The 21,048-nt window shown below is 49.2% G+C and overlaps 1 protein-coding gene across 1 annotated transcript in view; it reads right to left on the bottom strand.

Annotated features, from left to right (window-relative positions):
- Positions 1-21,048, bottom strand: part of LOC135913334 (glycine receptor subunit alpha-2-like) — a 359,566-nt gene that overhangs the window by 55,222 nt on the left and 283,296 nt on the right. The window lies entirely within an intron of this gene.

Here is a 21,048-nt window from a genome sequence, read left to right as displayed (position 1 = left end):
GTGCCCCGCCACATCGACGGATGCTTCGGCGGCTGCTGCGTCTAATCCCGGACTCGGACGGGAGGCATGCGCCCGCGACCCCTTCTTCTCTTCGTCATCGTAATCTTCTTTTTCTGCGCTACGGCTTGCTTGCACTCTCCCGTGTATTCGTTGTCGCCGCAAGAGCCAGCACGCTGTTCGGAGAAGGAGCGAGCTCCGCTGATCAAATGTACTATACTCTCTATATAGGGGGCTCTGGTAATTGCGATTGACAAGAGGCGGAAGAAGCGTTGTTCTCGTCTACAGGAAAGGCAGCAAAGATGTACAGCGGGACGTAGTATAGATACTGTCGAAACCTTCGTTATCAGGGGGTACGAGCACGTTCGAACATGCGTAGAGTACGTAACGAAGGCCTCTCCGGCTGTCAGATTATTAGTTTTTTTTTTCGACCCATTTACTCCGGCTCCACTCACCTAGTTACGATTCAGAAGGACCCGGCCAGCTCCTGAGACTCCCACTCCTGAGCGGTTTTGGCAAACTGACTCGTAGCAGTCAATTTTATAAGTACACACCAGGGTTGCTGGAGGTGGGGCTGCTCACAGCGGCAATATAGTGGTAACGCGGCGCTGAAACGATCTAATAACAGCTCACAGCTTCTTGCCCCAGCCTGACATTTATAAGGTATTGCCATACTCGCTTGCAAACTAAATCCTTTAATTTTCGTGGCCAAGAGTTACCGTCCACTTACGCAGGTACTTGCCCAAAGCCAGAGTCCAAGTTGCCAACCATCTTTTAGTGTAGCATTCTGTGCGCGCAATTCAAACTCAGAACGCCGAAGCTGTCTACCCTTCACTACTCATGTGCCTCCGACTTTCACCGCGTCCCCCGTTTCACCCCTTCTCTGCCTTCTCTTTTTTATGCGAAGCATATTACGAGGGCTCAACCCAGCTCCTCAGGCGCGGCGGTGTCGCCTTCAATACCACGTGACACCGTGACGTCACGACAACTCGCGCCGTCGCTCGCGGCGTCGCCTTCAAGGCTGACCAAGTGACACCGTGACGTCACGACAGAGTAGAAACGGGGCTCCAACTCGCGGCGTCGCTCAACTCTCGCAAGATGGGCTGGGTAGGAATCGAACCAGGGTCTCCGGAGTGTGAGACGGAGACGCTACCACTGAGCCACGAGTACGATGCTTCAAAATGGTACAAAAGCGCCTCTAGTGAATGCGGTGTTGCTTTAGAAACGAGCTGTTTCTAAGGCTCAGGCGTGCGTCGCTTGCTCAGGCGCACATTTCGTTGCCGCGCCGAACGCTGCGTTGCTCGACGCTCACCGCGTCCAATGCGGGGCGCGTAGTCGCTGGCGGGTCGACGGGAACGCTGTCGCGTTCCACTCTTGAAGGCGAAGCAGAGTAACGCATGAGTTGTTTCTTCGTCTAGCCGAACCAAATATAGCCAAGCAACAGCAGTTCACCAGGCTAAACAGTGGTTCAACAACTAAAATAAAGGCTAGTATGCTTCGCATCCTGGGCTTAACCTTAGCTAAGCCACAGCCATTTTTTCTATTCTGCCCCCACCCCCCAACCCCCCGTCAACTCCCCTTTCTTCGTTTTGGCATGCCTGTTGCTATACGAGACTTGTTACGCTGCCTGGAAGACGCTGGAACGACGCTGAGGAAGACGCTGGAGGACGCCTGTAAACAACGCCCTCTCTGCCAGGTTTATTGGTCTCGTGTATTTACTTGTACGAAACCAAAGTTGGTGCTAGTAAAATTGTTAAGCCAGGGTATATTTGTTCATTCGACGTATGGTGTGGTCATAATTTTGGAGAATTTCGTGCGTAAGAATCGCATGCATCCACCGCGCGAGAAGTATAGTCGATGAAGCTTTTGGCGACTGTTGTTTTTTGAGCAGAGCTGAAGTATCACGACGTCAACCTGTATCGGACAATTTAAAAACGCGATTGTTGTTGCCCCACAATAGCAGATGACAACCGTCAAGACGTTTTATAGAAATGCAGTATGACAAATAATATTTGGGTTGCAATGAAACAGCGAAACAACAAAGTGTGTCCTTTAGGGAATATACGGCAAGTTACAAACATGTGGTATTATTGGTAGAGTGGAAAGAAACGATCAAACTATATCGAACTGTATCGGACTGCATAGATGACGGGGAGGCTGAAACATTAGCCGTATGACAAAGACCCGTATGAACGGCGGGATGAACACTAAAACTGGAGTCGGAAAGAACTTTATTAAAAATACGGAGGAAGTGTATAAGCCCAACGTTGATGGAAAGAACTTCAATTTTGTGCATCAGTTGGAGCAGACGCACAAATTGAGGATGTTGCGATGTCACGTCATGCGGCTCACAAAGTCGCAAGGTTACTTTTAAGCTTGCACGAATGAGTGCGGTAGCAACAAGTTCGGGTTGAGAGTTCGCACATTTATGTTTCAATCAATCTGTAGGAGCTGATTTGCGCGTGAGGACTGCTTTAGAAAATCGTAAACATTTATTTAACGCCTTTAAACCCGGCGAAGAGCTCTCAGTGGAGGCGGCGAAGGGATCACGTGGAGGAATAAGTCCCACGGGAAAAGAAATAGTTTCCAAATGGTGGCTGTTCGCCACATAAGCGACGAAACAACACGAGTACAACAGTGATAGAGCACGGGGCTCACAACGAGCTGACAATATTATTGTGTATAATGACAATTATTAGCTTTGTGTGCTGGGTCTATTAAGTGCTGCCTCGTCTTAGTCCAGTTTCTTCGCTCTGATGAGTTAACTATATAGCTCATATGTATCTTGTGTCACGGTGGCATGATATCTTCTATGGCGGAAGTGTAAGGCAGCTTCGACATTCATTCATCTGTGGTTGTACAAAGCCGCGCGGGCGTGCTGCAAGCTTTCTGTCTTCGTTGATCTTTATTTGGAAGCCTTTAACTTGATTCGGTGTGGTTTCGTACAGTCAAAAGCGTAGACAGTGCGAACGAAAAATTTCGAACCATTTAAAGATGAAGCACGTGCAGTCATGCAATTTTCCAGCGTACTCCAGCCAGATCACCCCAGGGCACCAAGTTCTTAAGCACCAAAACCACGTGAGCAATTTTTTTGTGTGACAGCGACGAGCGACGGCTTCGAACGACGAAACGGGCCACCACGCGACCACGGATGCTGTGCAGGAAGGCCCGAGTAGGACCGGACTGGAAAACTTTATTATGGTCCTGCAGGACGCGCGCACGCACGCGCGCACACACACACACACACACACACACACACACACACACACACACACACACACACACACACACACACACACACACACACACACACACACACACACATATATATATATATATATATATATATATATATATATATATATATATATATATATATATATATATATATATATATATATATATATATATATATATAGTATATATATATAGTGAGGAGCGTTTTGACACTGAATGCGGCACTGGCACATGTACGCATCTTTCAATGGGAGGCGCACGCCACGTTGGTCGCCGCGATGCTCACGCGGTAGCACACTGCCCACATGCACTGCTTTGCTGGTTTCGAGCTGATATAGTTCTAAAGTTTCTGTGATATTTCCGTTACTTATTAAATAGACAAAAAATATGGAAGCATTGATATCAGTTATTTTGGGAGCAATTTTTGGCACATACGAGTACATTCTTTTATGAAAAAATATATATTTTACTTGTTTTGACAGCGCGTAGCGTTCAAGAAGTCGTTTGCAGCATCTTTGGCAATGACAGTGCAGTATGTATTTGGTCCCTCGACAAATTGTTTAAGAGGAAGCTTTAGCTCGGGCCCAGCTTCGACGTCGCCTATTCAAATACATGTAAAACGCCGAAACGTTTTTCTGTGATAACCCCTGGATCGGTTTCAATGAAATTTGTTGCATTTGAGAGAGAAAGTTAAATTCTATTGTCTGTTGGAAACGGAATTTTTATAAAACAGATATTGTGGTTCCGTAAGCGGCATCTGTTAAAACACTCAAAGCGGACAAATTTGGTACGTCAATTGGTATCTTACGTGAATTGGTTACGTTGTGTACAAGGATTCTGCAAAAGCCGTATTTCCATATTACTAAATTTTTTTAGAGTGATGTATAACAAAAGAATTTTGTCCGCTATAGATATACTATTAGATGCAATTCACGGAATTTTGAAATCATTTTTCGTTGTTGAGTTACAGTGTTAAACTTCATAGTTTAGTTTTCTGAAAATTTGCGATTTATGCCAACTTTTAATAATGAAGTGACTGCCTAAATAAAAACATCCAAAGCCAACAATCACTATATATAGAATTTAAGTTTTTCTTTGATATGCAAAAAGCCTCATCAAATTTTGCAGTGGTTGCCGAGAAAAACGAATTCTCCTTCTACATGTATTCAGATGCGTACACCCGAGTAAAGCTTCCTCTTAAGGAGGAGGCCGAGCTGCAACGTGCCCCCCTCACCCCCCCCCCCCCGAACGAAATTTCTGGCTACGCCACTGGCGTGCACACATGCAGAGCAAGCGCGATGCAGTGATTTAACAAGCATGCATGAGCGCACGCGCACAGTGTAAGGTGGCGTTACATCTTCTAAGGAAAGTGACTTATTGTTAACCAGATACGAGTACATGCAAGGGCACGCAACGAATACCGATTTGAGTGCAGTTCAGGTTACGCCCATCGATATGACGTCCCTGAAGTTACGGACAGCGCCCATGTCCAGAAATTTTAGATATTGCCCCTTCGGCAACCTGTTCAAAAGCCTGACTAACCAAACGGCCTGACCGAACACTGCTATAAAGCAGCGGCGAAGGTCATACAAAGTGCCCTAAATGCGTATGTTATTAGAAGGAAGTACCTTCTTGACGTTACTAACGAAAACTTGTTGAAACTAGGTCGATCTCTCTTGAAGCGCATTTTTTTTAAATCGAGCCAGTTCAGTTACACTGGCATGTTGCGGCGAAATTCAACAGATTGCCTAAGGGTAAATGTCCAAAATTTCTGGGTATTCATTGTTTGCGGAACAGCACACGCAGGTTGTCGCCTGTATGGCATTAATGTTTGGCAAAGCTAGCTTCCCCGCAGTAAGGGACGTAGTGCGGAGAAGCTAGCACGACTCGTTCATTTTGTCGGATGATGACCCACACTAGAAGAGACAAGCGTGTACGCAGCCGAGTTCTTTCGCTACCTTGATAGTAGCAAAAGTTGTTGAGAGGAAGATCTTATGTCATCTGTTATAATAAATGTTAAGTGTCATGCATGTGTCAAAGCTCACTTATCCAGTATGTCTCTCCCTCTCTCATTCTTTAGGCAACAGATTAGACGCGTAGAATTATATTTGTTGCAATTATACAAAGAAAAGCTAAATGCCGCTGACTGTTATAATCTCCCTTTGTGTGGCCTTTCAAATTTGGTGCGAATTTTATCAAACCATATAATTCTCGGAAATATTGAAGCAACAGGTTTCCAACTTAGTAGCTCTGCAACAAAAATAGGCATTACATTTCAGATACAATGGTAATCCTTTACAGTGTCTGAAGCGAAGTTCATATATTGCGCGTGCGCCTAGAGAATACTCCTATAGTTTTGTGCATACATTTGCAAAACAAGTTAGTTGATTGATTGATTGATTGATTGATTGATTGATTGATTGATTGATTGATTGATTGATTGATTGATTGATTGATTGATTGATTGATTGATTGATTGATTGATTGTGTTTAACGACCCAAAATAATAGGCTATGATAGACACCGTAGCAGAGGGCTCCGGGCAAATTTTGACCACCTGAAATTCGTCAACATTCACCTACATCTAAGTATTCCAGGGTTTTCTTAGGAGTGGGCAGCGCAACCCTAGGAATATGTTCAGTCACCAACTCGCCACGGTTGCTGTGGTATTCCAGGGTTCTGGCACTTGACCGTGAGGAGTGGTCAATGTTGTCAACGACCTTAAGCATGCATGTTCAGACAACCCTATCGAGTAATTTTCCAGAAGCTTCGTGCTCCACGAAAACGCCGCAAATGAGAAAATCTGCAGTGTTCCGTGTAATTGCATTAACATACGCATACAGCGCAAAATATGTTATCAGTATTCTTGCACATTCATAGAGCCGAATCCTGTCATCGACGTCGTCGCCATGGAGGAGGATGAAAAGGAAGGAAGGAAAGGTAGGGAGGTCAGCCAGGCGCACGTCCGGTTTGCTACCCTACACAGGGGAAGGAGTTGAAGGGAAGATCGGTACCGTAAAAAGTCTTAGGATCCCGGGGTAAAGCCAGGATGATGGCTTGCATGGCTGCCGCTGCTGACGCAGTTTCACCGCCAATAAACAGGCCTAGGATGGCGACTTCGCGGCCACTGCGGAGCTCAGGCTTGCATTAAACCCTTCCCCCCCCCCCTCCACTCATATGTTACGTGGAGGCAGACCAGAACATGAAAACGTGCTTACAATATATTTACAAGGCGATTCAGCGCTGAACCAAATGGTCGAGAGCCCGTGCCAGGCGAAAAGCGTCTTCTTCATCGACGCTATTCTTGAGGAATCGTACCGCGACAATATGCACATCTGGGGCGCACACAACTTCTTGCAAGTGATCGCATACCGCCTCACGTAAGCAGTGTGACAACGATAGCAGCGACAGCTGCAAAGGCAGCATAGAAAGTTCTGAGTAGCGCCTGAAGGCCTGCTAAGTAAGAGATACCGATACAAAGCAATGGTTCCACAAACACGCTGAATACTGTATCGTTAAATATCTGCTAGATCTACTCGCTGCGTGCTCGCTCACGCACATAAAAAAAATATCGCAGTTTCGCCCCAAACAAGGCGAAGCATTGATTGCGATAGCAAATTATTAGATAGTTTTGTGCAGTAAAGTTAATTGCTTTATCTGCTGTAGAAGTCGTTGTAAATATTCGCTTACTAATTAAATTAACAAGCATGGTGTCTCTATGGTGCTGGGCTGCTGAGCATGGGGTCGCGGGATCGAGTCCCGGCCACTGAGGCCGCATTTCGATGGGGCGAAATGCGAAAACACCCGTGTACTTAAATTTAGGCGCACGTTAAAGAACCCAAGCTGGTCGAACTTTCCGGAGTCTCCCACTACGGCGTGCCTCATAATAAGAAATTGGTTTTCGCACTTAAAACCCCATAATTTAATTTTTTTCAATCATGGTGTCGCGCGTGCGTGGACAAATACGAACACACATCACTCGATGACCGCACACAGTCGTTATCAGAACGTCAGTGTGATGAACAGCGGCAGCAGCGGAGAGCGAATCATTCTTCGAGCTGCATTTCGCCTCAACGCGAACTAGGCGCGCGAAAACACAGCGCACACGAAGCCATCAGCTATCTCGGGTGAGCTAACCTCCCAACCCACCGCAGATTACATCCAAGCCAGGACGCGCGCAGCCGCGCTCAGCAGTGCCATGCACAGCGTGGCCGAAGTAGAAGCGGACAGCACCCTACTCTGCCTCGTCCCCACCTCCCCCTCTCTTCTAGAGTGCACACGTCTCGCCGCCCCACTCCCCCACCCTTGAGCACGCGAGGTGACGCCGCCGCACCAAATTACCACTGCTCTCGGTGCGCCTTCGCATCCTTTCCCTCGCAGTACGGTGCGCGGCCTTGAGCTTATCGCACTTGAACTTTATATGGAACCTCACGGCGACGGCGACGCCGCTTACGATGACAGAAGGAAGAAGTTAGGGCTATGGGAATATTCGAAACTTTAAAATAACGAATCGATAATTTTCACAGAAACCGCAAGGGTAACTTGTGCGACGATGAGTGTCCTGAAATATATAGAGAAAAATCAAACGCACCTCGACAGCTATGCATCGGCGTCTATGGCTTCTCTGTAAGCGAGATGATGTTGCTCGATCTTAAATACCTTGATCACGATAATGCACTTTTACAACATGATGGAAACAGCATTCTGCGATCACTGGCAGTGTATCAAGAACACGGGGCTATCTTTTTCGTAATACTGAATAAAATCAACAGTGCGGCACTGCGTTCCGGTGTTTTCCGCGATTCAGGCTAGTCCATTCGTGGACAAAATTGAAGTGCACAGCATTATATTAAAGTGGAGTGGAGTGTCACCAAGAGTATTAGAGCGAACTGTCAATGCAACGAGAAACGCTCGAAAACGTCACATGAATTTTGTCGCGGTTTTCTGAGAAACTAGATTACTCGCAAAGCTTACAAGCTGTGGTATTGTGGGGAATTTAAGGCACAGTATGCAGGCAAATTTAGAAATGTGCGTGTTAATTATGAGTTGAAATGAAATTGAGCGTTCGACGGAAGCCCGTCTGGTTGAGATGAAACAGGTAGCAATGAAACGACGGACACCGACCAAAAGAGAGAGAGAGAGAGAGAAAGCAAGGACAGGAAAGGTAGGGAGGTCAACCAGAAGAGTATCCGGTTTGCTACCCTACACTGGGGGTGGGGAAAGGGGAATAGAAAGAAGAAGAAAGGGAGAGAGTAAGCACAGAGTACGTGTGGGAGGGACACTATGCACAGGGACACTATAAACGGTCTCTTAAACCGGTGTACCTCAAGTATTGCAGTAATGCACGATTCACTTTTCGTGCCAGTGACGGGTGTGGCCACGGTCCGAGTATCTTTGACTCGGTGAAAGGTCGTAAGTCTAGTCGGTGTAAAGTTTCCTGCAGAGAGAGGCGTTGTACATCGTAGTGGGGGCAAGTACACAATAGGTGCTCGATAGTCTCCTCGCACCCACAGTAATCGCACATCGGGCGATTACTGATTACACCGACCAAAAGAAGTACTAAAAAAGGATTCAATCTAAAAGACGTTTCGGCTTCGCTACGGAAGCCTACGATTACCCTAAGCGTCTTTTAGATTTACTCCTTCTTTAGTACTTCTATTGGTTGGTGTCCGTCGTTTTATTGTTTCCTAATTATGAGTTGACTGAATATTGCTGCCCCCTCGTTATGGCCCATATATACAGAGGCGTTTTAAAAGAGGCTTAATATGTTCCTCCGCTTCTCTGTGAGGACGAAGAAACGGCACATATTCTTTATTTGGAAGAAGTATGGGTCACTTTATGGCTGACGTGTACCCAATGTTCGAAAGGTGCAGGTTAATTATATTCTTTGAAAATAATTATTTTCAAAGAATATAATATTTTCATAATATTATATTTCATAATTATGCATAATATAATATATTCAAAGAATATATAAGAAAACGTGTTTGGTTTTCCCGGTTTCCTAGGCGAACTATCCGGGGCACGTCGCTTATATTTAATTGAAAAAGGAAGCACGTTGTAAGTGAACAACGACAAACGTTTAATCTTGGTAGGTTAATGACAGACTTATCCGGAATGTTTCCCAGTCCTAAAGCAACTGTACGAGACTCCGAGTTCGTTCAAAGTAAGGGGAATGTTAAGTGTAATTTGCGACGAAAGTTTCACGTTTTCCCCCTAATTAGAAGCGTTATAAATAATCGCTGGCCCCTTGTCTTTTGTGTAATACCAGGTTCGTATTAGTTTCTCCGGTGTCCTTGGTGAACTAAACAAGTAACCTTGTTTACATTGGGCGAAAGTAAGGGGCACACTATGTGTAATCTGTAGGCAAAGTGCAAAGTGTGCGGGTTAGTTTTCACTTTTGCAATAAATTACATATTCAAAAGCGCCGGAGCGTCAGGAGTTTGTTTTACGAGCGGCGTTGAATTTAGCCCGCTGCCTTGGCGTAATTACAAAATCCACCGACATCAACTTCAGCGATCATAAAGGAAACGCTATAGCAAATCTGGGTGCAAATTTATATGCGTAGGATCAAACGCAGCTATTGAAATAAGTGTCTTCAGAATTAATTAAATTATCGGGCTCTAGGTGCCAAAGCCACAATCTGACAATGAAGCACGCCGTAGTGGGGGAATCCGGATTCATTTTTGACCACGTGAGATTCCTGAACGCGCACCCAATGGACAATGCACGGGTGTTTCTGCATTTCGCCCACATCAAAAATATGGCCACATGGCCGGGATTCAGTCTAACGACCACGTGCTTAGCAGCCCAACACCATAGCTGCTAAGCTCCACGGTGGGTAAAAGAAATATTGATCAGGTGTTCGAAAGCGTAATATGGACATTATTATCAATGTTTCCCAATGTTCTGGGATAATTAACTCTACGTAACACCAAGTTTAAATTTCGTTGAAATGGAGGTCATGGTAGACCGAATATGTGGCCAAAGTTTCCCCGTTCCTGGCTCAATTAGTTTCTCAGTTCTAGGACACTGGTCCAGACGGGTTTCGGCACTCAAGGCCTTAAGGGCTTTGCTCAAGTTCTTAAGGACATGTGAATTGTGCGAACGCCTTTGACTATTGTTGCGCGTAACATCGCGTTACTGTGTGCATTCTTTTCAAATTTTTTTTTCTTCTCTCTTCCTTCTTCTTTTATTTCCTTTACCCCTTTCCCCAGCACAAGGTAGCCAACCGGTATTTACACTGGCTAACCTCCCTGTCTCTCCTTCCCTAATTGCAGTTTTAATTCCCAACATATTTCGTATGCAAGCGTTCCGGAGTGTTATCAGTGTGTTTTACAAGTGGCACCAAGAGTGTTAGAGTGAAATATTAGACAAGGTTACCTTGAAGTTTAGCGTTCGTTCCGCTCAGAGAAGTGAATACGCATATCGGCTTAGCGACAACACTAGACACAATGTGCTTATAGTGGCGTGAGCAAAAACTCATGCCAGTAGCGGAAGGCAAAACACCGCCCTGGCTCCGCCATCGAGGTGATTGAGCGTAGCGTTGACGGTGCGTCGAACTAGCTCCGTCGTTTTTGCAACCAATCGCAGATCTGCGTCTTTGAAATCCCTCTAAACGAAACTCTTAGGGATCATTCACACCAGTGACTGACAGTGGTCGCGCGACCAAGTTGGTCGCAAAGCGACCACTAGCAAATAGTCGCAAACGGTCGCTTTTCTCGAAAAGCGACCATTTTGGACCAGTCGCTCTCTGCGCGATTTTTCAGTCGCGCGACCGTGGTCGCCAAATTGACAAAACAATAAGCGGCGCACCGGAAGTGATCTTTCATGTGTCTACGTCCGGCCTCCTCCCGCGTCGCGGCAAATTCCGCGTAGATTCCGAGAGTTCTCGCTGAGAACGGGATTGCGACTTACGGGTCGCGCTCAGGTGAGCTTGCCGGTGTGAAAATCAGTCGCCTACAGTCGCTTTTTGATAGCGAGTGACAAATGGTCGCGCGACCTCCTCAAGTCACCGGTGTGAATGAGCCATTATGCTATCATCCTCCGCGCGCGAGTCGCGCATGCACAGTCGAGTGGGACAGCACGACAATGGTGGCGCCAACGGCGTTTTTTGCGCCTCGAACGTCCGCATGATTGCTACCGCAATAAAACTCAATTATACGACGGAGACTTCCGCGAAGCATCGCGGTAAAGTGTTCCCACAGTGAACTGAATGTAAATCTTCGCGGCAAACCTGGCGGCTGTTGTGCCATTACCACCAGCCCGGATTCCGAATCTACAAGATGCCAAATCGATCCTGCGAACGCCCTTTGGACAAACCCGGGGCTGCGCCGAAAGGCACAGCGCCTAATTCTCCCTTGCCAAGTCAAGATGCTGAGCCGTCAGGCAGCGGAGTCCTGCGGAGAAGCATCGGCAAGCGACATGTCCAAACGTGCAACAAAGTGCTAGACAGCCCGGCGCCGTATTTCCTTTTCTCTGGAGGTCACCGCGCACGGCAACTTGGGAGCGGGTGGCCAGCGCGGTCGCTGGTTTGACCTCTCGGACGACCGTCGAGTGCTGGCTTTGTATTGGGCCGTTTGAGTAACAATCGTTTCTCGGGGCTTTTATAAGTCCCGACGCCGCCGCCTGGAAAACCGGATCCACCTACCCACCGGGAGCCCAGTGCTGGTCTCGAGTGGAGTGAGATGTGTCACGCGTTGCAGTCTCGCCGGACGTCGCCGTTGCTGTGAGCGCTCGGGCTCCGTGCTGATCCGATCTTGTCCTGTATAATGACCTGTACATAGTGTATAAAATCCCTTTTCGTTATTCTCACCGACGCCTGACTCGGAGTCTTCGCTACCAACGCTCTGTCACGAAACGGGGTACGAGCGCTACGGGACCACAAAGTCGTAATAGTGGTGACAGCGGTGCAGAGTCGTAACACGGCTCAACTCGGAACAGACATGCCATCACCTGATGCGTTCTTTCGCAGCCGGTCATTGACGTGCCTTGAGCACGGCCGTCGTGTCGATAACACTCGCGGTGAGGAGCGTTCCTTCATGCAAGTTGGAAGCGCTTCAGTGGCCGGGAAGAAAGAGAAAGGCGCGAGGCGTGGCCTTAGCGTTACGCCACGGAAGGTGCACGTCGTCGCCGGACAGCTCAATGGCGACCTTCAACTGGCGGTGCCATTACTGCACAGCGTACCGCGTAAGTTTACAAAGCGGTCACGAAAGAGGAAACACGACACATGTATCACTAGCAACTGAAATGTTTAAGTCACAAGAAATATATAAGAAAAGGTATGCACATGTAGCAACTTACCAAACATTTGAAATAGATAAAAGATATAGAAACAGAGACACAAAAATTTATCATCTACAAGACATGTATCTTCCCTGCATGTTTCCTGTGCCTCAAATAAAGATTTCAGCTGTGTATTGAGCCATGCGTCATGTTGCCTCCTTTGATTGATTGATTGCTTGATTGATTAATTAATTAATTAATTAATTAATTAATTAATTAATTAATTAATTAATTAATTAATTAATTAATTAATTGTTTGATTGATTGATTGATTGATTGATTGATTGATTGATTGATTGATTGATTGATTGATTGATTGATTGATTGATTGATTGATTGAGTACTCAGAGTGAGTGAGTGAGTGAGTGAGTGAGTGAGTGAGTGAGTGAGTGAGTGAGTGAGTGAGTGAGTGAGTGAGTGAGTGAGTGAGTGAGTGAGTGAGTGAGTGATTTCCTTTCTACAATAAGCCTTGTTTGTACACGTGTCCTGTTGTATATTTATGCTGAAACAGAAAAAACAGAAAAACAGAAAAAACAGAAAAAAACCATTGTTAGGTGGCAGGGGGCCTTCTTCGGCGTTGAAAGAGGGCGCACCACATTGCACTTCACATAAAACTGCAATGCGACAAAGTTCCTCGAGCGGCCAGTCATGCGGCAAGTTTTCGTGCACTCGCGAGTTTCTTTGATGATAGGAAGACCACTTTTATGTAGCCCGTATTGTGCAACAGAAACCAGTAGCGTCAGTTTTTCGCATTGCTCTACAATTTTCGCATTGACAATTTAACTCTAATTATGATATCTAAGAAGCTGGTTAATTACAGCATTTCCATTTGTTGGGCGTGTTGGTAAACTGACTTGGAAAGCATATCTAGCGCCAGCGACCAAGGACAGAAGAGAGACGACACCACATATACGCTATAGCGCATTGTGGTTTCGTCTCCCTTCTGTCCGTGTTCGCTGGCGCTAAATATCCTTCCCAAAACTGGTAAATAATTAAGACTAATTATGTAATCATGCAGCATGCAAAAAATAATCTGAGTGTCTCCAAGCGACGGCAAACAACATTACCTTGGTTCTGTCCAGCTACGTGACATTTGCATAGATTTAATGTTTGGCTAACGTTACGCGGGACATTCTGTATGTGAAAACGAGCAGACTGGGTCAGATTGTTTTCCGCGTATGTCTGTCAAAACCCGGCGTGGCAGTTCACCTCGCTATGCTCAGAATTGGTGAATGGCGGGCGCTACTGCACACGCGCACATGCACGCACGCACGCGCGCGATGTTACGAACTTTCACCGCTGCACCACGATTACGGCTTTGTGGTCCCGTAGCGCTCGTCACCCGTTTCGTGACAGAGCGTTGGTAGCGAAGACTCCGAGCCTGGCGTCGATGAGAATAACAAAAGGGACTTTATACATTATATACAGGTTATCGTACAGGACATGAACGGGTCGGCACTGGGGCCGAGTGCTCACAACAAACGCGACTGTTCCCGCACGACGGCGTCCGGCGAAAACGCGTGACACATCTCACCCCAGTCGGGAGCGACACTGTCTCCCTGTGGGTCGGCGGATCCTGTTTTTCAGGCAGCGCGTCGCTGCTTTTTATAATCCCCGAGGAACCATTGTCACTCAAACGGCCCAATACAAAGTCAGCACACGACGGTCGTCCGAGGGGTCCAACCAGCGACCGCGCTGGCCACTCGGTTCAAAGTTCGCGCGCGCGGTGACCTCCAGGCAAAGGGAGGTGCGGCGCCGGGCTGTCTGGCACACGCGGACACGTCCAAACATGCGGCTCGCCGAGGCTTCTCCCGCAGGATCCCGCTGCCTGACGGCTCAGCATCTTGACTTGTGAAGGGAGAATTAGGGCGCTCGCAGGATAGATTCTGCATCTTGCAGATTCGGAATCCGGGCTTGTGGTGATGGCACAACAGCATCCCCGCCCTCAGATAAGGCGCCGGGAAGACGAGCTGCCTCCACGTGGCTCGGATGCCAGGCGCGCACGTTCGTCAGGCTCGTCCAAGTTCACGTCCAGTGTCGGGACGCCAGGTAACTTCACGTGCCCAGGTCCGACTCGCCAGGACAGGAGCTCTGCTCACCGCGTCGTCGCCAAGGCACCTTGACCAGCTCCGCTCAGGTCGTTCCTAAGACCTTGCTTCTCGCCACTGGTCCCGCTTGGTCGTTCTGCAGCTTGCAAAACCGACCGGCAAAAGGCAACACCCAACACGAACAAGTGCCCTCTGTCTCCCGTCAAACACCAGACAAGGCCATAATCCAAATCAACCTAACTAAATCGCTATCCCCTTTTGCTCCCGCTGCAACAAGAGGCAGGTGTACGATCTAGCACACAAGGCTCAAACAATCAGTTTTCAAATTAACAACACACCAAAATAGAAACAATTAATAATCAGCAATAATAATGACAAATAGAATGGTCCCCTTGAAATCGCTTTGGACCGAAAACATACCACTGAGGAAGCAAATGAGGTCATTTATTTTTCCCGGCGATATTTTCGCGGAATCCGAAGCTGCTTATATTTGCGACCCTGCTTATTCGTGTAGCGGCGGTACAATAAGCCAGATTCTTTGCCAAATGAAACCCTCTTTTTTTTTCACTCCCCGTTTGACGCTCTTCCTCAGATCGGCTAATGAACAGTCTTCCTGTTGCTCGCGAATCAGACTTTCTCTTTCAACTGCAGCCTGCTCCTGCCGGCTGGCGGAAACCGGAGCGAGTGTGGAGCCCACGTCGCCTAATTGCGGCGTCGCGTCTATATCGCGGCTAGCACTGCACGCGTCACTCCCACTCACTTCCAGGACCCGCTCGTCTAGGCCAGCGTCCGAGCTCTGCCTCTCCCGTGACCGCTCGCCACTCAAGTTACCTTGATCAGTCCGTGTGCCGCACCGCCTTTCGCTCACCGACGCTAAGTCAAGTTCCCTCGACAGCGGGCGCGCTTTGGATCGCGTGGGGGCCATGTACGCCACGTCGGCAAAGAATGATTTGCCCTGATCCCTCAGCAGCTGCTCCGAGCTATTTGAGAAGAGGTAGGAAAATTGCTCCGGGAGGGCGGCTGACACAGCGGCTTCGGTGTTAAGTTTTCCAAACTCTCCTTCAATGATAACCGTTGCGATCGGTAAACAGACACTCTCCTTCTCGGCCACTTGCCGTATCCTAACGCACTCTCCCGTAAAATCACTCAAGGAGACGAAAGACGGGTGAACAACGTCCATAGTTGCTGCAGAGTCCCGCAGTGCTCGGCACTTCTTGCCGTTTACCCTAATTTCCTGCACATAGGGCTCCAATAGACGTATGTTCTTGTGAGTTTCCTGTATCGTTGCAAAAGCAATTCTCTCTGGGCAGCTTGCAGCGATGTGCCCTTGCTTTTTGCAATTGTAGCAGGTTAACGGTTTCCGTTTTTCAAAAGAACGCGTCATTTCGTTTCGCTGTTTCGGACCATCGTCATCATTCTGAGATGCATTCTGTCCTTCCCTTACAGTTTCTTTGGGAAGGGACTCGTCTTCCCGAAACTCGCGACGCGTGATTTCCTTCCGTTCGTCGGGCTTCCCGTAAAACCCATCTCTTCTATCTGCTTTTTCTATGCGCACTGCCTTGCTGTGCAAGCTGCGGCGGGTGTAATACTCTTCCGCTAACTCTGCTGCCTTGTTTAGCTTAACCTCCTTTAGCCTATCTTGCAGCCAGAGCCGGACATCCTCATCAATGCAACGGTAGAACTGCTCCAACGCGATGCATTCGACAATTTTGTCGCGGTCGTCGAAAACCTCTTCGCCCTTCAGCCATTCCACCAAGTCGGCTTTTAGACGAAACGCGAAGTCAACATTCGACTCCTTACCCTTTTTTGCATACCGGAACCTCTGCCGGAAAGCTTCGGGCGACAATTTGTACTTCCGCAGTAGCGCTTCCTTCACATCACTGTAGCTCTCAAACGCCTCTTTCGATAAGCAAGTTATTACGTCTGATGCCTCCCCCGGAAGCAAGGCTAACAGATTCTGTGCCCAAAGGGATCGCTCAATGCTATTCCGTTCACACACGTGCTCAAATTTCACGAGGTATTTGGCCATATCCTCTCCGACGACAAAGGGTGGAAGTTGATCGCGTATTCTGGGAACATTAGAAGTGAGACTAGGCGCCGGCGAGTTATTTCGGGTCTCCAACTCTTTCATTTTAAGCTCGTGCTCGCGTCGTTCCCTCTCTCTCCTTTCCTCCTTTTCCTCCTCGCGGCGTTCCTTTTCTCTCCTTTCCTCCTTTTCCTCTTCGCGACGTTCCTGTTCTCTCCTTTCCCGCTCGCAACGTTCCTTCTCCTCCCTTTCCCGACGTTCATTGATATCCGCCCAGGCCTCTGCGGCTTCCTCAGCCGTTACGTCCCCAGTCCTCATGACCTCAAGGATCGCATTCTTTCTTTTGGTTGAGCCCAACTGAATGCCCAACTCCTCACAAATTTCGAGAAGTTCCTTCACCTTGTACTTCTCCATCGTTCACACTGTCCTCCTGCTGTTTACCCTTTTTGAATATACCTGCCGTACGCTACTATAACACTACTAGTAAGACATATGCAAGTATTTCACACACTGCCCTGTTTACCCCCTCAGCATCCCCTGGTTTTCAAAACACTCTTACTAGGCTTGAAACACACAAGGTTATCACAATGCAACACCAAATCCTTCCCTAAGCTACTATAACCTGTGTCAGAGAAAGTCTGGTGTTTGAGGTAAACTTCAGGCACTCACCGCGCCGATGTAGCTGATGCCGGTCAATCCCGTAGCTGCCATCCAGTGTTACGAACTTTCACCGCTGCACCACGATTACGGCTTTGTGGTCCCGTAGCGCTCGTCACCCGTTTCGTGACAGAGCGTTGGTAGCGAAGACTCCGAGCCTGGCGTCGATGAGAATAACAAAAGGGACTTTATACATTATATACAGGTTATCGTACAGGACATGAACGGGTCGGCACTGGGGCCGAGTGCTCACAACAAACGCGACTGTTCCCGCACGACGGCGTCCGGCGAAAACGCGTGACACATCTCACCCCAGTCGGGAGCGACACTGTCTCCCTGTGGGTCGGCGGATCCTGTTTTTCAGGCAGCGCGTCGCTGCTTTTATAATCCCCGAGGAACCATTGTCACTCAAACGGCCCAATACAAAGTCAGCACACGACGGTCGTCCGAGGGGTCCAACCAGCGACCGCGCTGGCCACCCGGTTCAAAGTTCGCGCGCGCGGTGACCTCCAGGCAAAGGGAGGTGCGGCGCCGGGCTGTCTGGCACACGCGGACACGTCCAAACATGCGGCTCGCCGAGGCTTCTCCCGCAGGATCCCGCTGCCTGACGGCTCAGCATCTTGACTTGTGAAGGGAGAATTAGGGCGCTCGCAGGATAGATTCTGCATCTTGCAGATTCGGAATCCGGGCTTGTGGTGATGGCACAACAGCGAGCACACACACACACACACAGAGACGCACGCACGCACGCACACACACACACCGACAAAGCATTGCCTCCATCCCGCGCCTCACCACTACGCGGAGCGCTGCAAAGAATGACAAGCTGTAAAGCATCTCGATGCGGAAGAATGGCGCTCGTTGGTGGGGTTTCGCCTGTCACGACTCCGACCGCGCGGACACGACCGCGACGCGGGTGCGCGCGCACCAGCCGGAAGCGCTAACGTACACGCTACCCGGTGCTGGCACCTGTGGGAAGGCTGCAGCGCCGTGACAGGTGTACATAGTGCTGACACTAAGGCGTTACGCCGGGGCAAGCGTCGAGCGCGACGAGGTCTTCTACTTTTGATTAGGACTGTGCTGCCTTCGTGATGAAACTTTGGGCAAGCGGTGCGCGTCTACCTGTTGCAGTGGATGCGGCACAAAGAGAGAGAGAGAGATGGTGCAACATTAATGGCGGAAAGGAGGAGAGTTGAGTGAGGGCAGGCGATTTGATAGAATGAGATTGATGCTTCTCCTTGTGCGGTATCAGTGGTACAGTTTCCCAATACCACAGTGATAAATGCAGCAACACGCAATCGAAGAAAACCAGACAGCAGATGCTGACCGAATACAAGGATCTCCGCTAGCTACACCCGCTGCACGCGGAGAGCAACATTGGGGTTTGTGTCTCTCTCTCTCTCGCTTGATCTGCAGAAACAGTGAAACAACTTGTATCGAATCATTTCGTGTAACTGCTGCATCGGCGCCACGGTGTCTTCGGCGGAAACGTTTCGCCTGAGACCTGTACAGCACCTGGCACCGGAAGTGGATCAATGTCATTCTCACAATAACGCGAACTCGTGCGCGAAAGGTGGCCGTTTCCTTTGTCGACACAACGAAGGAAGATAAAGTTTGCCCTTGGACGGCACACACCGCAATGCATGCACGGCGCCCCTCTAATGTTTCCGTTGCAACACACTGAGATGTTTCTTTTCCCCTCAGCCCGAATGTCTGAGAAATACTAACACTGGGTTTAAACCAACAAGATCACGCTGACACCGCGCGGTTACTGTGTTAGGGCGACTTCTCGTCTAAGCTGATTCACGCTAAAGTATGTTATGTTACGTAAGGCGTAGGGTGTATAGGAAAACGCCCACGTATGCACGGCGATTCCTTCGCCAGCTACACATGTATATACTCGTATTCAATCGAAGGAAACTATCGATCGATACTGTTTGCCGTTTCGCTCCCAGGAGTCACGGTTAGGCAAACGAACGACGAACGCGTCGAAGGCGACACGCCAGCGGATGAGGGCGGGCGTGTCCTCTTGCGTAACGAGAAGGCGTAAGAGAAAGCCTGCGGACAGGGAGAGTGTGGGTGTGCGCAGGTGCGTGCAATGCTCTGAGGTCCGGCGGCAACGGGGACCCACCTCTTTACAACCGATAACCTAGCGGCGAGCGACGCTCTTTGTACAGCGAGTGTAGGCTCGATCACTTTTGCTCAAACAGGCAAGACATAGAGTTCCTTTCAGCATGCAGATGAGCACGCATACCCTGAAACATGCAGTTGAAAGCACCGAAATAAATTTTCAAGGTGCTGAGTGCTATTCACGTTCGACCGCTAGTCCCACACAATCAACATACGATAGGAGCTAAATTATTTAATATCTACCAGAGGAAACGCCGTTTGTACGGAAGGCGTATTTTAGAGCACTACATTGTTTGCCTGGTCAATAGAATAACGTTATACGTTACTACGTTACCCTAGGTGATAAACTTCGGCTGAGCCAACAGCAAGCTCTAACACAGAAAAACCGCGACCTTCGACAGGGCTAGATTAGACATGACGCGTTCGGGACTTCATCGCGTGGCTTCGAATACACGTTCATCGTTTGAAGGGAACAGTAATTATGACCGTCCCATAAATGGGCTTTCGTGCGTACTATAGGGATGTGTGGTGCGACGCGCAGAAGGTGTTGTCCGAACTACGCCGAAAGCAGTTGCGTAAGTCCCTAACCACCAAGTATATGGCTGCGCGGCCCTTGCGCAGGGCCCCGACGCCAAGCGTGCGCACTCAGTACGAGTGGCGCACCGGAGGCGCGTCCGCCCTCGCACCGCTGTTCTGCTGGCAACGGCGGAGGGGGCATCCGCGCGGGGCCACCACTTTCTCGGCGGGGCGCCGCCCGAGACAAACAATGCGCGCCGGGGGGAATTTATCGCGCCGGAAACCGGCGCCGCGCTTCATTTGAGGCCGCTAATGAGCCTGCCTCGGCTGCCACCGCTCGCCCACCGGTCGCTGCGCTGGGCGCCACCGCCGCGGGACCAGCGCTGAGGCCGGCCTCGTGTCGTGGTTGCGTGCGCTCGCAGCGCTGCGGCAACCCAGCGCCGCTTGCCGCCGCCGCAAAAAAGCACAAACGGCTCCCCGCCGCGGAGATCCGCCGGGGCCGCCCGCCGCGGACCGCGTGCCTGCCCCAAACAACCGCGCGCGTGCTGTGACACCGTCGGCCCAGGACGCGGCCTCCGGCAGCTGCAGCGCCGGCCGCCTCTCCGCTGGATTACGCGTCGCTGAATTCGCAAATATGCGACGCACAAGGGCGAGCGAAACCCGGTCGACGACGACGCCTGCGTACGCAATAACCGGGCCTATATATCGCCTGATGAGATGACGAGGGGGGGGGGGGGGAAATAAAAACAATACCATACATACCGTAGCTGTCACGAAGTGAACCGTCGTTCCGGTGCGCTTAGGAGAGCTGTGGGTTTGTGGAGCTGCGTGTAAACAGCCGAGCGCGTTAGGAAGCCACGGATTTGACTGACCTTCGTGGGAAGTGGCGACTCGTTAACGCGGTCTCTCTGAAATATTCAGGCGCCAGGCCGTGACATTGTGTACGGGGTGTCGCATTGCGGCTCAACATCGACTGATTGCCCGGTATATACAACAACCGCCGCGAATGGTGAAAACAAAGAACAAAGCAGAAGAGGGTGTCGATCCCTTAATTAAATAAACACTTGTCCATCAGAATAGTTCTCTGTGACGCCAAACCCAGCCTCCATTAAAGAACGAAGTGTTACTTCTGAATATACTCATCGATTCTTG

This window comes from Dermacentor albipictus, chromosome 4 (assembly GCF_038994185.2).
Source record: "Dermacentor albipictus isolate Rhodes 1998 colony chromosome 4, USDA_Dalb.pri_finalv2, whole genome shotgun sequence".
Taxonomy (NCBI): Eukaryota; Metazoa; Arthropoda; class Arachnida; order Ixodida; family Ixodidae; genus Dermacentor; species Dermacentor albipictus.
This window is presented reverse-complemented; position numbering and strand designations above follow the sequence as displayed.